This window comes from Mirounga angustirostris, unplaced genomic scaffold (assembly GCF_029215605.1).
Source record: "Mirounga angustirostris isolate CCGP_5_RB_7025 unplaced genomic scaffold, mMirAng1.0.hap1 SCAF_8, whole genome shotgun sequence".
In the NCBI taxonomy this organism is placed as follows: domain Eukaryota; kingdom Metazoa; phylum Chordata; class Mammalia; order Carnivora; family Phocidae; genus Mirounga; species Mirounga angustirostris.
Window position 1 is genome coordinate 47,554,481 of NW_026991716.1, and position 15,536 is coordinate 47,570,016.

A 15,536-nucleotide genomic window follows, 5' to 3' on the forward strand; every position below is an offset into this window, starting at 1 on the left:
CATTCTGATTGGCTGATTCCTCTTACGCGAGAATAGCGAGTATCCAATCGAGAACTTCTTCCACTTCGGCTTTCCTGAACGGCGCCTCGCACTGGCGGGAAATATGACATCCTGAGCCCTCTGTTTCTCCCCTCACTGACAGACAAGCTGACCAACGGGGCCGAGAGGAGGCTCGCGGAGTCTGATCATTGGACAGCCGGGCAAGACGAGGACGCGCTGCATTCTGGGAGTCGTAGTCTTCCCCCTTTTACCGGATGTTTTGTAGGGTTTTGTTTTGTTTTCAAATTGCGGTGCCCTGACTTGTCGCTGAGTGAGAGGTTGTACTAAAAGTAGCCTAAATGTCAGAGACTGGGAGTTTATACGCAGGGAGATATAAAAACATAAAAGCAAATCGTTTCTTAAATGTATACAAATCAGGTGTGCTGAGTATGTTTCTCAAGCAACTGCCCTCAAGTGGCGTTCCGAGAAAAAAAAAAGTGGATTTTGACAATCTGTGGGATGGAAACAGAATAATAGCATCTTTGGGAAAGGTTCTTTAGTTCAGCGACCCATTTGTTCTCTCAATACCAGTGCCTGAAGTACCCCGTAAAAATAGGCGGCGGAAGAGGGCGAAATTAAAGAAACATTTTCTGTATTGTATCCCGCCCCATAGAGATGGCCTCATGTGTTATTCTACAAAATTCTGCACATAATTACTACACCATCTTACTTGCAAATGGGTAAGTTAAAGCCTTTTTCGCCTTATAAGGAGATCACAAGATCTTTTAAAATAACTTAGTTTACTGAAAGATAAACAGAAGAAACAAAAAAATGTTTCAAGCCACTCAAGTATCGTAATTAAGATATAGCAAATCTGAAGTTACAAACAGCTAAAAGACCAATTGCATGTTTGCAACCTTTGCAAAAAGGTGGGGTTTTTTGCTTGTCTCTAGTCCTTTGTGGTTTATATTTTTTAGTTTTATTCTTGAGGTATAACATATACAATAAAATGCGCAAATCTTAAGTGTACAGCTCAATGAATTTTTATTATTTGTATACCCATGTAACCACCCAGTGCAGTCAAGAACAGTCCCATTGCCCCAGCATGTGTTTTTTGTTTTACTGAACAGGACTAGACACCTGTTAATTCTGTATCTGAAAGTTCAGCCAATTAACATTAGCTTATGTTCAAAGGTCTCCAGGACTCACTGTGCCCTAATAAGTATTCTAAGTATAACCTGCCTAAACAAGATATATATGTCGTCTATTTGTGTGTGAATATGTATTTTTAGTTATTATACAGTTTATAGTTTCTATGTGTTTGCTGTCATCCTTGTGGGTAGATACATTGATCCTTAGTCAAGGAAAAAAGGTCATCTGACTGCTTCCATTTTCTTTATATTAACAGGCAAAATTTTTTTAAAAAAATGGAAATTCTAGATGAGGATCCTGTTTGCAATTATATAGTAAGAGATAATTACTTATTAGCTTAAGAGTGCCTTTATCCCTTGATCATAACTATCATTTTATGAATAAATTGAAGGCAGTATTGACATATTCTCAGCTCTGGAAACAAGTTGAAATTGATAATAAAAGAACCAGGAAGCTTAGTTCAAGCAAGCAAATTAAGCAAATAATTTCATTTGCAAAGGAAAAGTCCGAAGGAGCGGGAGTATGAAAACCAAATCCTTGACTCTAACGCACTTTTCTGTGGGCTTCAGTTTCCTCATATAAAAGATGAGGAAATTAGAAAATTCATAATTTATCCCATTCTAACATCCCATGAGCCCATGGCAAAGTTGGGAACTGTGTAAAGACAATTCCATTTAAAATTAATCATGCTGTGGTTCTTGATAAAGACTTAATTTGCCTTAATGTCATAATCTTCAGTCATGAAGGGCATGTGGATATTTAATCGGGTTTCTCCCTTTCATTAGGGCATGAGATCTTTGAGCAAATAAAGTGTTTCATTTGTTATTCCCTACTCCTCCAAACCACTCAGAAAGAAAAATCAATCAGGTTGTTACTAAAAAAAAAAAAAAAAAAAACGTTAGGGGTATTTGTATACATCTCATATAGAGTCTATATAGAGTCTACCTGAGCTTAACCAATGGCCTTCTTCTACTTCTTGCTCAGAATGAAGAAGCACATGTAACCTGATGAAGTAGTGGATTGTGGTTTCTATTGTTGCTCACATTCTTGCTTCCCCTCTGTATCCATTTTCTCTCCACCCTTTGCCTTGATGGACCTAAGCCAGTCTCCGAGGCTAAGGAAACACTGGGGGGCTCCTTGGAGAGCAGAAGCATGCAGGAAGATGGTGGAAAACAAGACTGCAAAGTTCATGTAGTACTTCCATTTAACATGTCCTTAGGTACCAAAGAGTATCCAAAGGCATCATAATAAAAATGATTTATTTTCACTAAATGATACATCTCTCTCTTCAAACCAGTGAACAATATTATGTGTTACAAAACTTGAAACAATACTCTGTGATTAAGAATGAGCTTTAGGGACTCAGGAAAATGCCATATGCCATTATACACCTTTGACACTCAATCAGAGGCCACAAAAGATTGGAGGTAAAAAACTCTACACCTCTAGGTGCCAGAGCAGCCTAAGGAATAACTTACAGGACCAGGCTTGCCCTGGCTAAGCCAATCTGTTCTCTTATGTTCTGTAGACTAGTCAGAATCTTCTCCAGATGCTATAACCTGGGGTTTTGAGCACCAAGAGCAGCAGGCTAACTTCTCTTTCTGGCTGCTCTAATTATTAGTTGAGCGACTGTGAGCAACTTAACTACCCTGCACCTCAGTTTCATCATCTTGAAAATTAGGAGTGGTATCTAAAGAATGGTTTGAGTATTCAGTGAGGTCATAACATAAAAAATATTGAGAAAAGTGCCTGGCATGTAGTAAGCACTAAATAAATGTTAACCACTGGTGGTTGTAGTGAGATGGTGGTGGAGGTATTAGTGGTTGGAGAAGAGTCAACAGATGTTGGGGAAAAGGGGGAGGAAGCACCCTGGTGCATTCTGGAACAATTCAATCATATTCAGGCCCCCTTCCCACTCCCACCAAAAGCTTAGAATAGAACCAATCCAGACATTTCTTTCAGAGAGATCTTGTTTGCTGCAAATCCAATTGGCTAAAGGAGTAATACATTCAGAGAGTATTATCTGGCTCCAGTTCTGCCTGTGTTTAAAACCATCAGAGACATTTGTTCCATGCTTATGGAACATTATGGAAGAAGACCAAATGGTCTCTGGAGTTAGCCAGCATGTCTTGTACTGACAGGAGAGTGTCATAGCATCTGCCCCCATCCTTTGCTTCCTGGAATCCTTCCAGTTAGATATGCTATAAAGATCAGGAAAATGCAGGAGCCAGAGGGCATCAGTGATCCTGATTTGCCCATTAGATGTGACAACATAGCTGGCCTGCAGACAATTTGTGATTCATTGTCATTTGCCAAAGTTAATTTCAGCAATTGGATTTCTTAGTCCCAGAAAGGTCATCTCCGTTCTTTTTTGGGTTTTGTTTTGTTTTGTTTTGTTTTGTTTCAGCTTTACTAAGGTATTATTGACAAATAAAAGGTCATTCCCGTTCTTAACTGCACAAGTTTCACTAAAGCTCTGTTTGAAGAGTTTTGCTTCAGTGCTTAAAGATTTGCAGGAGAAAATCACCAAAAACTTACTGAGTAAATAACTCATTTACACATGAAATTCTCTAATAATAACCACTCTGGAAATCTGTCTTGATTTGTGGGCACTTGAAAAAACACAGTCTCTTATGCTTTTAATTTTGCCATTGTAATGAAATGATGAAGAGATTTAGCCATATCAACCAACCAGTCATGTATTAGTGGAACATCTGTATACCTAATTCTGTCCTTACCGGGGACTTTAGCTTTGTGCTGCCCAATAGAAATACAATGCAAGACTCATATATAATATAGTTTTTTAGTACCAACATTTTAAAAAGTAAAAACAGTTTTTACTTTTGAGAGGTGAAAATTAATTTGGCGATACATTTTATTTAACCCAATTTATCTAAAATATCAGTTCAATGTGTAATTGATATAAAAGAAGTATTTATGTGATATTTTACTTTTTTTATACTGAGTCTTTAAAAATCCAGTGTGGGGGTGCCTGGGTGGCTCAGTTGGTTAAGCAACTGCCTTCGGCTCAGGTCATGATCCTGGAGTCCCGGGATCGAGTCCCGCATCGGGCTCCCTGCTCAGCAGGGAGTCTGCTTCTCCCTCTGAACCTCCCCCCTCTCATGCTCTCTCTGTCTCATTCTCTCTCTCAAAGAAATAAATGAAATCTTTAAAAAAAAATAAAAAATAAAAAATAAAATAAAAATCCAGTGTGATTTTTATACACCCACATCCCAATTCAGACTAGCCACATTTCAATTGCTCAATTACCACATATGGGTAGTATCTACCATTAGACAGCACAACTTTTGAATACAAAAATCTGTCTCTTGAAATAGGTTATGATTTAACTTGAAAAAATAGCAACCATTTATTGAACGTGTACTATATGCCAGACACTGTGCTAAGCACTTTACCATATAATCTCATTTAATCTTTAAAATACTTTGTGATGTGGTATTTTTGATCCTTATTTTACAGATGAGAAGACTACAGCTTTAAAGATCCCAAAATCCCATACCAATAAGGGACAGAGGCAGGATATGAACCCAGGTCTGTATGGCTATATATTATACACTCATTTAAGAACAGCTGGAGTATGTTAAGATCCAAATGCAGAATCTGACCCAACAGATTCAGTAGAATTTACTTAAATATTAAGCAAACAGATATTTTATATTTTAAAATACTTTACTTGAGGGATGCCTGGGTGGCTTAGTCAGTTAAGCGTCTGCCTTTGGCTCAGGTCATGATCCTAGGGTCCTGGGATCGAGTCCCACATAGGACTCTCTGTTCAGCGGGGAGCCTGCTTCTCCCTCTGCCTACCGCTCCCCCTGCTTGTGCTCTCTTTCTCTGATAAAAAATCCTTAAAAAAAAAAATACTTTACTTGAGTTAAAAAGACAGTGTATTGTAATTTTACCTTAGTGCATTACAGTTTTTCTTTTTTTTTTTTTTAATCAGTGACATTTATTAACATGCTTCAAGTGGCCAAAGCGTGCAGCCAGCACAATACCCAAAGCAATCAAAACATTCCTTTTTAAGACCAAGGAACTTTCTCTTGGTATGATCTACTTTAAAATACCAAAAAGATCAGTTTAGGAATAAACTCAGTAAGTTGTAATTTACTTTCATCCAAAATCACACATCCTCTACCTGAGGACAAAGTCACTGCTCTTGTAAAGATACTGGGGGTGGGGGTGGAGGGTTGCTCAAATGACCCTGTAATTTAAAGTTACAACCAGAGAAGAAATACTTCAAGCACAATGGAGACATTCCATTGAAGAGCGACATTCATTTTGGAATGTTTGCTTTGAAAACAACTCTTCTGGGGAATTCAAAAGGTACTGAACAAAGCAACACAGAGTAAATCTTGGGTTGTTTTGCAAAATAAAAATATACATTTGAGTAGACCAGATGGCAAAAACATACCCATTATAATCTGAACACTATATTTAAAACACTTAAATTCTGAAGGTCAGTATATTAACAGTTTTTAATCTATCTATATTTGTGATCCTAAAAAGACATTAAATACTCTTAAATCCCCAGTCCTCCAAAACACAGAGAGACCCAACAGGCGGGGCTAGTGGTCTATCGGTAGTCACACAGGACTAGACTAGATCTGAGTTTGCAACCTACACACAAGAGATCTTCAGGAACTCAGGCTAAAGGGAAGCACTTTATTCAAACGTGTGGCCTAAGAGAAGGGGGGAGAGTACCTTGTATTCTGAAACTATGTGGTCCATCTCTTGTTCCATCTCACAATCTAGACTATGATGCCTCCTCTTAAACTGCCATTTCATAACAAAACATACTGTTTAGAAGCCAAAAATTTGCTTCATTAGAGCTAAGAACAATTATAATTTAGCAGCAACAGAGAACACAACTCCTGATTTAACGATGGGAAAGAGGAGAGTGATAAAGTGTCTCAGTGGGGAAAGTGAAAGATTCCTAGTCTGCACGTAGAATATGATGAGCTTGATTCCTCAACCATCACTGTGTTTGGTAGTCAGGAAGAAAGTAAATGTAGCTTTGATGGGAACTGGAAACCCTGGCCTTGTGCACCTCCTGCCCGGCCTGCCAGCCGCCGAGCCTTGCACAACGCCGGCTCAGTGCTTCACTCCAGAGCGGAGGCGCCGTCAGGGCTGAACCAGAGGCACAGCCACAGTGTGTTTCTTCCTGGCTCAGAACACATTCATACGGAAACTCATGTCAGGGAAGAAACTAAGTGTTCTGGTTATGCCTACAGCCATTAGATGTACTAGCAATTTCTCCCTCGTTTTGTTCCAGATCTCTTGAGGCAGAAACTCGATCTCAGCAGCTAATTTCATCCTATTTTCTTTAGAAAAATTCTCCTAGTTGACTACACAAGGCAATGTGTGTGAACATTCACTCCTACCCTCCCCACATACATATACAGACATACGAGATACAAACACATACATACATACAAACATACATACATACATACATACAACACTCTAGGTTGTCAAGATGATGTAAGCTGCAGAAATGCCTAAAAGGTTACTTCCTGCTTAAAAATAAAATTTGACTACTTATTTTCCAAGTATGGACTAGGCCCTAGCAAACTTTTATAAATATAGTTTGAGAAGACAGCAACAAAAGTTTTAAATAGAGGCCGTCTTGAGGGCTTTCCTAATGGATTTTGTTAACACGTACATTATTTAAAACAGGCATATCATTATGGATTATAAAAATAGAAATGTATATATTTGTTAATACATATTCACAGCTTATGCTGGAATGGCTCACAGGAGAAATCATGGTTCATGCAGAAAATAAACATTACTCAAGTAAATATAAACAAATAAAATTAGGTCCATTAAGGCTGAGAACTTGGTTATCAGCCCATTTGGTTTCTCTTTGTAGGGCAATCAAAAACATAGGTGACACCTAAACACACATACACATACAATGACATGAAATACATGGAAAGAATATAAATTAACCAATAAAGCAATGTGGAGTTAAGGTGCAAAAATACAATCTTCACCCACTTCTCTCTACTCCTGTGTTTTCAAGCATTGCAACATGTTCGATGCCATGGGTGGCAAGGCCAACCAGAACAGATCTGAGTGTTTATAAATTCTCTAAGTGTTGAAAGTTAAAGCAAAATCCTTTGGGATTTTGGTAGAAATTGCAGATTTACAGAGATGACTACTGAGCAGTAGGTTGTAAATGGAGCCAAGAAGTACAATCTTGCCCTTTCATCCTCCATAGGAATCAGAATATTGACTTCAATCAGTGACTCGTCATTTTATATAATCTTCTCCAGGAATTGCTATTAGCATCTGTCTTCCCAGCTTTTGTGTGCCTCCTTGAGTTCTGCTGAGATTTGCTCTGCTCTTCTCCAGTGAGTAGGGCCTTGATTTCAGAAGGGATTTTTCTCTGGTCCATTGCCATGCACCACTGCTTGTATGTACATTTCCAGTTCCTCTCTGAGGGCACATACGGCTCTTTCCCGACTGGATACCATCTCTTCCAAATACTGATATCTTAGTTTTTTCCTAGCTCGGCATTCTCTTGCACTCTGCCGGCTCCTCTCAAGTTTTGCCTTCAAGTCAATTTTGGCTGGCTTCCGACCACGTTTGCCAGGTTTCTTTACTTTGCCTCCAACCACCTTACTGTCATCCATCTCGGCGGACAGGCCAGCCTGGCCAGGCACTCCCTCCCCCTGCCCTCCCCTGGCTCAGCCGGCCTGGCCCGGCCCGGCCCCTGCCCCGGGGGAAGAAGGCGATATGGTTCTGACTGTCTCCTCCTCTCGCCTAACAGTTCGCTTCCCTGATGCCACAGTCACGGGGACGAGGGACCAGTTCAGGAATGACAGAGCGGACCCTGGAGGCGGCCCAAAACGCCTCCTTTCGCCGCCGCCGCCTCCTCCTCCCCCTCCATGACAGTCTCGGGGTGTGTTTACAGACGCCCTGGAGAGCGGCCCGGACGGGAGGGTGGGCCATTACAGTTTTTCTTATTCATTTTACTGTTTAAAGTATAAAGAGACTTTTTCTCTGGACATGATGAATACCTTCTGCTAGTTTACAGATGGGCTAGTGTCTGTATGTGTCCTGTAATGTTTGTTTATTCATTCATTTAATCAATTATGTGTGAGTTATGTATGGTACAGTAAATTAGATATTATTTGTCATCAGTTTTTATTCTATCTTATCCTTCAAGTAAACTGTATATCATAATTTTGAAGTTTCAGAATCATTTAAGTGCCTGTTTTTATTCAGCCAACAGAGCTTTGAGATGTGAGTATTTATTCATACTACAAATAATACTACCAGTATTTTATTATATTATATGCAAGGTATTTAGGAGAATACCAAGATGGATAAGATGAAAAGTTTACAATCTGGTATGGAACTTAAGGCACAAACATAAATTGCCATGAGAAAAGGCAACATGTGTTCTGGCATGGTACAAAGTGCCATAGGAGTTTAAAAATGGCAGATATAAATTTGCATAGGAGTGATGATAGAAAGCTAGAGAAAGGGGATAGTATTTGATTTGAGGATCAACAGGTGGGCAGTATTTCCTGCAGGAAGATGTGACAGTAATGACATTCTAAGCAAAATATGAAGGCAGGTGAATACACGGTAGGACTAGAAGCAGGGATGCATTAGGCCTGACTGTAGAGGACACTGACCAGCAGAGTAAGGCTGTGCTTGATTTAGTAGGCAGAAGGGAGCCATTGATAGCGTTTGAGCAAAGGAGAGACAGTATGAAGTGCTTTAGGAAGATTAATCTGGCTAGAGAATATGTAGAATGGATTGTTTTCATCAGATAAAAGAAATGAGGCCTGGAAAGGGTGTTCAAAGAAGGAAGAAAAGAAAAAGATGAGAGTGAAACATTTCAGAGGAAAAATAGACAGATCTAAAAGCTATTTAGATGAAAATAGGAATGAAGGAGAGAGACATAAAAATTACGAATAAACACATATGCCTCACACACAATGCCTCAAGGGCTTACAAAAAGCATCTCATTCCTAATGATCTTCATTTAGATCTCTGTTTAGAATGAAAAATTGTTTTGCAGTTACGACACAGAGGAAAAGAAATTTAAGGGGCAACCACATCTTTCAAAACACCAGTAGTCAGGAGAGCTATACAACTTTGACATTTAGTTCCAAAACTTTGTCTAGGACAGCATGGAAAAGGAAGGAAAATTATACTTTGTTGAATTTTAAACAAAGTATATATAAACTACACCTCAATAAAGCAAAGTGTACATAGATTATGCCTCAGTCAACTTTATTCTAAAAATCTAAGCAAAAGAAATAAATCATAAAAGTGGCATGACTGTATCTGGGCAGGTGGGAGAGGATGCTGGGGAAAGCCAGTGCCCTTTGAAGTAAGCTGAATATCAATTTTAATTGGCGCCATGCCATTTGCCGAAGAACCTACAGGCCCTGTCCACAGCGTTCACAGTCAGTCTGATAGACCAGAAGCCAGGGTTTGGGAAGACTGAGTCTCATTGCGTCCTCTATTCACTGAACATTTGACATCATAGGAACAGAATTTGAAAGATGCTTGTGAGGCACTTTGGGATACAAGCTGCAGAGATGGTTGTATTGATCACTCACTTTCCTTTTATAGAAATATATTAAAATCATGTCCTACATTCTTCACCCCACAGTTCACTTCCAGCACCTTCTTATATTCTTCTAGCTCAATTGTGGTAATCTTTAGGTAAAAAGAAATACAGGCCTTCATTATCCTTCTTTCAGCCCTCCAATATTCCAGAGAGTGTAGAGAAACTATTATCACTCTAATTTTATATTTTAAGTGCTACAACAGTCAATCCAAAAATCTCTGAAAAGCTGAGAGGTTTAGTGTTTACCTTTTTTCCCCAGCCTTTCAGCTGGATTCTTTGAAGAGCCTCCAAAAAATATCTCTGATCTGAAACCAAACCCAGATGGATATTTTTCCTGGCCTGTTTTCATCTGGTTAGCCACCTGTTTCTCTCTGTGGTAATACAGGAAGGGGAGATGAGAAAATGGAAGATGTTGGCTCAGAGCCCTAGAGGTCTGGTGAAGGTGGCTTTTAAAATAATCATTCTTTAGTCACTGCCAGGCTCCAATGCCACCTTCACTGATTGGAAATGCAAAGTATGGCAGCAGTGTTTATAAAAAAATAAATGGGGTGCCTGGGTGGCTCAGTCGTTAAGCGTCTGCCTTTGGCTCAGGTCATGATCCAGGGGTCCTGTGATTGAGCCCCACATCAGGCTCCCTGCTCCACGGAAGCCTGCTTCTCCCTCTCCCACTCCCCCTGCTTGTGTTCCCTCTCTCTCTGTTGAAAAATAAATAAAATCTTTTAAAAAATAAAAAAAATAAAAAAATAAATGAATATCAGAGTGCATACTAGAATTTCAGAGGTGGAAGTCACTGCAGAAGCCATTTAATTTAATGCCACAATTCATAATCTAGACAACTGAAGTCCAGAGAAATTCAATTAGATTCTAAAATCAATATATTTACAATAAATAGGTAAAGAAACATTTGGTACACAACAAGACCCCAAAAGAAAGATAGGTTTGAGCAAATCAAACTCTTAGAATTGCAAAATATAGTTATTGAAGGAATAAATTAATGGACTGGTTAAAAGCAGAATAGACACATTTGAAAAGAGAATTAGGAAACTAGAAGGTGAAGCTGAGAAAATTGCCATAATGCAGCAGAGTAGAGGAAATGAAAAATACAAAGAGGAGTTAAGGGAAATGAATGATAGAATGAAAAGTTTCAATATATTAATGGGAATTCTAGATGGAGAAAAATTAAGGAAATAAATAATAAGTAAACATTTTCCAGAACTGGTCAAAGACAAGAATCCTAAGATTAAAGAATCAAAATGAACCCGAAGCAAGGAATATGAAATCACACCTTCACTTAGACACATTGTAACAAAACCCAGAAAATTGGGGGAAATATTAAAAGCAACCCAAAAAAAGAAAAACATTTTAGACTGGCCACAAATTTCTCAATTATAACAACAAAGGCTAAAAAACAATGGAATAATATTTTCAATTCCCAAGGACCATAACTGACAGCCTAGAATCCTATACCCTGCTAAACAATTATTAAAGAGTTAGGACAAAATAAAGACTTTCAGAATAACACTTGAGACCTTTGTTGAACAGACTCTATATTTGTGTTTTAGGGCTGCCATAACAAAATACCACAGACTAGATGGCTGAAACAGTAGAAACTTATTTCTCCCAGTTCTGGAGGCTGAAGTCCCAGATTGAGGTCTAGCAGGGTTCGGTTTCTGGTGAGAGCTCTCTTTCTAGCTTTCAGATGTCCACCTTCTTGCTGAGTCCTCACATGACCTTTCCCATGAGCCTATTCAGAGAGAGAGAGCAAGAGATTGAGAGAGAGAGGGAAAGAAGGGTCTCTCTTCCTCTTCTGTTCTAAACAAAAGATTCACAACAGCCATATTTTGGTTTGAAAAAGGAAAGAAAACTTTATTATTATAGAAACCTAGTAGAAACAGAAGAAGAAAGGAATCTACGCATAGATAAAGGTAATATCCAGCAAGAAATGAGAATAAGGCAAAATTACATCAAATCGGGTACCTACAACATCCAACCTCATTAGCTGGGGCAGCCCCATGGAAACAGCCAGGCTGGAGTCCTGATTGAGAGGCCTGGGCAGAGCATCCTCCCCTCAGGTGAGACTTCCAACTGATCATCCCCATAAGGCCATATTTATATGGCAAATAACAGGGTTTGAAATTAAACCATTTGTTCCTACGTGCAGTTTGGAGCAAGCTGTATTTTCTATGTTATCATGTTTCTATATTTTCAAGGAACCTGGGCTATGTGTATCTGCCTCCCCTCCTGGATTCCATTCCAGGGGCCCAACCCAGCCTGGAGCAGGAGGGGATGGGAGACAAGATTTGTAGCTCTCGGCATCCAGAACAGAAGGGCCAGTTCTGACCTGGAGGCCAGATCATATATTTCAAACAACTAAGCTCCCAAGGTTATTCACACAGCACAAGTCTCACAAACCACATTCCTTAGCCTGCCTGTGTATATGCAGGTCCAGGTGGTCAGTTATGCGGGACAAATCACAAAAACATCTATCCCTACAGAACATCTTCTAATAAGGCCATCAGTCCTATTGGATTAGGGCCCCACCATTATAACTTCATTTAACCTTAATTATCTCCTAAAGACCTTATCCCCACATACAATCACACTGGGGGTTGGGCTTCAGCATATCAATTGTGGGGAGGACACAATTCAGTCCATAGCGGACTCCTATAGGATAATTTCAGAAGGAAGGAAATTAAATACAAAAGTAAGGAAAAAAACAAAGGTGAGTAAAGAAATTGGTAAACACAAAGGTAAATCTAAAGAAATACTGACTCTAGGGGCGCCTGGGTGGCTCAGTTGGTTAAGCGACTGCCTTCGGCTCAGGCCATGATCCTGGAGTCCCTGGATCTAGTCCCACATCGGGCTCCCTGCTCTGCAGGGAGTCTGCTTCGCCCTCTGACCCTATCCCCCCTCATGTGTTCTCTCTTTCTCATTCTCTCTCTCTCAAATAAATAAAATCTTTAAAAAAAAAAAAAAAAGAAATACTGACTCTAAAAATCATTACTACTAATAACAATTAATTTGGAGAGGATTAAAAGTAGATATAAATAACTAGCATTGTCCAATACTACTTTCTATAATGATGGGAATGTTCTATATCTGCTCTGTCCAATATGGTAGCCATTAACCACATGTGGCTATGAAGCACTTAAAATGTGGCTATGCAACCAAGAAAAAATTTAATTATATTTAATATTAATTTCAACTTAAGTACCTACATGTGGGTAATGGCTACCATGTTAGACAGCACAGCATTACATAATAGTAACATGGTAAGTGGCTAGAGCAGATCAAAGTTAAATAGTCTAAGGTCTTTGTTTGGAAAGAGAAGGGACATTTTGGAGGCAGTTATATTAAAGATTTAAGGATAGAAGCTAGAAAAATTGAAATAGAATGTATCATTTCCAAAGTAGTAGAAGGAAAGAAGAATAAAGAAAACACTGTTGATACACAGAAGATAGGAAAAAGAGATGGAAAAAAGAAATCAAAGAAAAGCATGATAAATAGAAAGCATAACAAATACGATAGAAATAAATAAGAAATATACCAGTTTCTTCTTACAATGAGAGTACAGAATTTTAATGGAACCTCATATACCAAGGGCATATGGAGTAAAAAAAAAAATCAGGTAGCAAAAGATATGTACAGTATTAAACCTTTTATGTAAAGTTTCAAAACATATAAACTATTAGTATTTATTTTTATTAACACAAAAATATGTCAAGTATAACAATATGCATGGGAATGAATGACACAACCCAACTTCAGGAGAGTGATTTCTTCAGGAGGAGGGGCAAAGGAAAGGGAGTGGATCTTTAGTTGAATCTAAATATTTTTAAGAAAAGATCTGAAGCAAATATGATAGTGTCAACCTATAAAATGTGGGTGGTGAGTACCTGGGTTTCAGACTATATTGTTTGAAACTGATAATAGTTTTAAACTCTTATTTTTTCATAAATAAAAACTCAAGTTCAAAAGAAACACATCCATCCAGATACTTTCCTCTTTTCTCTGTATTGGATTGTTTCTCTCTGACTGGTTTAGATCTTAGGACTCGAACTTGATTTTTGTCACTTAGGAAACTTTATCCACAAAATAATAATCTAACATAATGAGCCCTCCTCACACCAGAGGACTAAGGAGCTAGATAACCCAATTCCACTGGAAAGTTCTGTTTACTTAGGACAGGGGTCAGCAACTTATTAACATTGTTTCTCTTAGTGGGATGAGTGAGTACTCTTGGGAGCTATTGGGTGCTGTGGGGAAGGAAGAAAGAAGAGAGAGAAGAAAAGGAAAAGAATGGGGGAGGGAGTGGGGAAGGAGAAAGAGTTATGGTAGAGGGCTACTGATCCACTTTGCTCACATGGGAGCCACCCCCCATATATCCCTATAGAAGAAAGCAGGATGGGGGCACCTGGGTGGCTCAGTCAGGTTAAGTGTCTGACTTTGGTTCAGGTCATGATCTCAGGGTCCTACAGTCAAGTCCCAGGTTGAGCTCCCTGCTCAGGGGGGAGTCTGCTTCTCCCTCTCTCCACTCATGCTCTCTCTCTGTCTCTCTCAAATAAATAAATAAAATCTTAAAAAGAAAAAGAAAAAGAAAGAAAGCAGGATGGAATGATCTCACCTCATTGCTTTGGCATTTTTCTATTAGCGCTCCTTTCGTTGTATTGCAGTTACTGTTTACATAGCTATCTCCCCCACTGGACCATGTCTTATTCCACTTCTTACCTTGAGTGCTTAGCACATGTCTGACAGAGTGGTCTTAATGAATGACTTAACGGTGAATACACAACTTCAGATCTTAAGTGATTTCCTGTCTTCTTGTTTAAGCCTTCCAAGCCTTTCTCTTTTGCCTTACCGCCTTCCTGGGTCCTCTTTCAGACTCTCAGAATTTAAAACCTTTAAACCTCTGTCCAGCTCTAAGCTGGGACACTCAAAACAACTTCTAGGTGGCCCACAGAGTGCTTTCTCAGGAAGACAAGGGAGATAGACTGGGAGCAATGTCTGGAAATGGAGATGTTCTGGGGGTGTCCCAGGAGTGCCACAGAGTCCTGAACCTGACTTTTTTCCTTTGTGGGAACCGTGACAGGGAGCCACAGTCAAGAGGATAAAGGAGAGGGATGTGGCAGTTCCTGACACCTAGTGTTCATGTCCTTCCTCCCCTGTGTCCCAGGCGGAAGTGTGGGTCCCCCAACCACCTTCTCACTCCCAACCCTGGCTTCCCAAAGGCAGCCCTGGTCTTCATGATAACAGTCTCTTTTCAAGACAAATCAGCTGTTCCTTACAGCTGTGGGTGGTACTATCTTAACAGAGACAGCAGTCTGGCCGGCAAGATATTTCTGTCATCTGTGCTGTGGGAATAGGTCTGTTCTGCTTGGTTGCCATCAAAGGGCTTTTCCTACAAAGATGTTTGTGCAAACAGTCTATTGGAGGGTAACTGGCCCTGCCTCAGGCCTGCTTGCTTATTGGCCAGCCAGGGTCTTTCAGCAGCGAGCCATTCAGAAGCCAGGGTGAAGCAGAGGCCAATAAGAAGGCTGAATGTAGCTCAGATAATTGCACACTGCAGTGAGACAGACAGTGGGCAGTGCAACCCTGGCTTATTTAGAGGAAGCCTACTGTTTGCTTCAAGAGGGCCCAAGACAGTAGCTACATACTTACCTTTCCCCTTCAACAGATTGGGGTGCCTGTGGCTGGCCAAGGAAACTCCTCACCTCACATCCAGTCTTGCTGGGTCCTGGGCAGGTCTGGCGTCTCTGGTTCATCTGGGTGAGTGAACTCTCTCTGTAGGTTC

At 39.7% G+C, this 15,536-nt stretch overlaps 1 protein-coding gene and 1 pseudogene across 4 annotated transcripts in view; one reads left to right on the forward strand and one right to left on the reverse strand.

Annotated features, from left to right (window-relative positions):
• Nucleotides 1–62: 62 nt before the first annotated feature.
• Nucleotides 63–15,536, forward strand: part of PAQR8 (progestin and adipoQ receptor family member 8) — a 124,085-nt gene continuing 108,611 nt past the window's right edge. The window contains exons 1-3 of one of the 4 annotated variants that reach the window (XR_010413643.1): nt 63–719; nt 4,612–4,683; nt 15,420–15,511. The gene's annotated coding sequence lies outside the window, so the exon portion shown is untranslated. The other 3 variants (XR_010413644.1, XM_064597697.1, XM_064597696.1) reach the window with 3 other exon arrangements.
• LOC123837802 (cAMP-responsive element-binding protein-like 2) lies at nt 5,247–7,925 on the reverse strand (annotated as a pseudogene).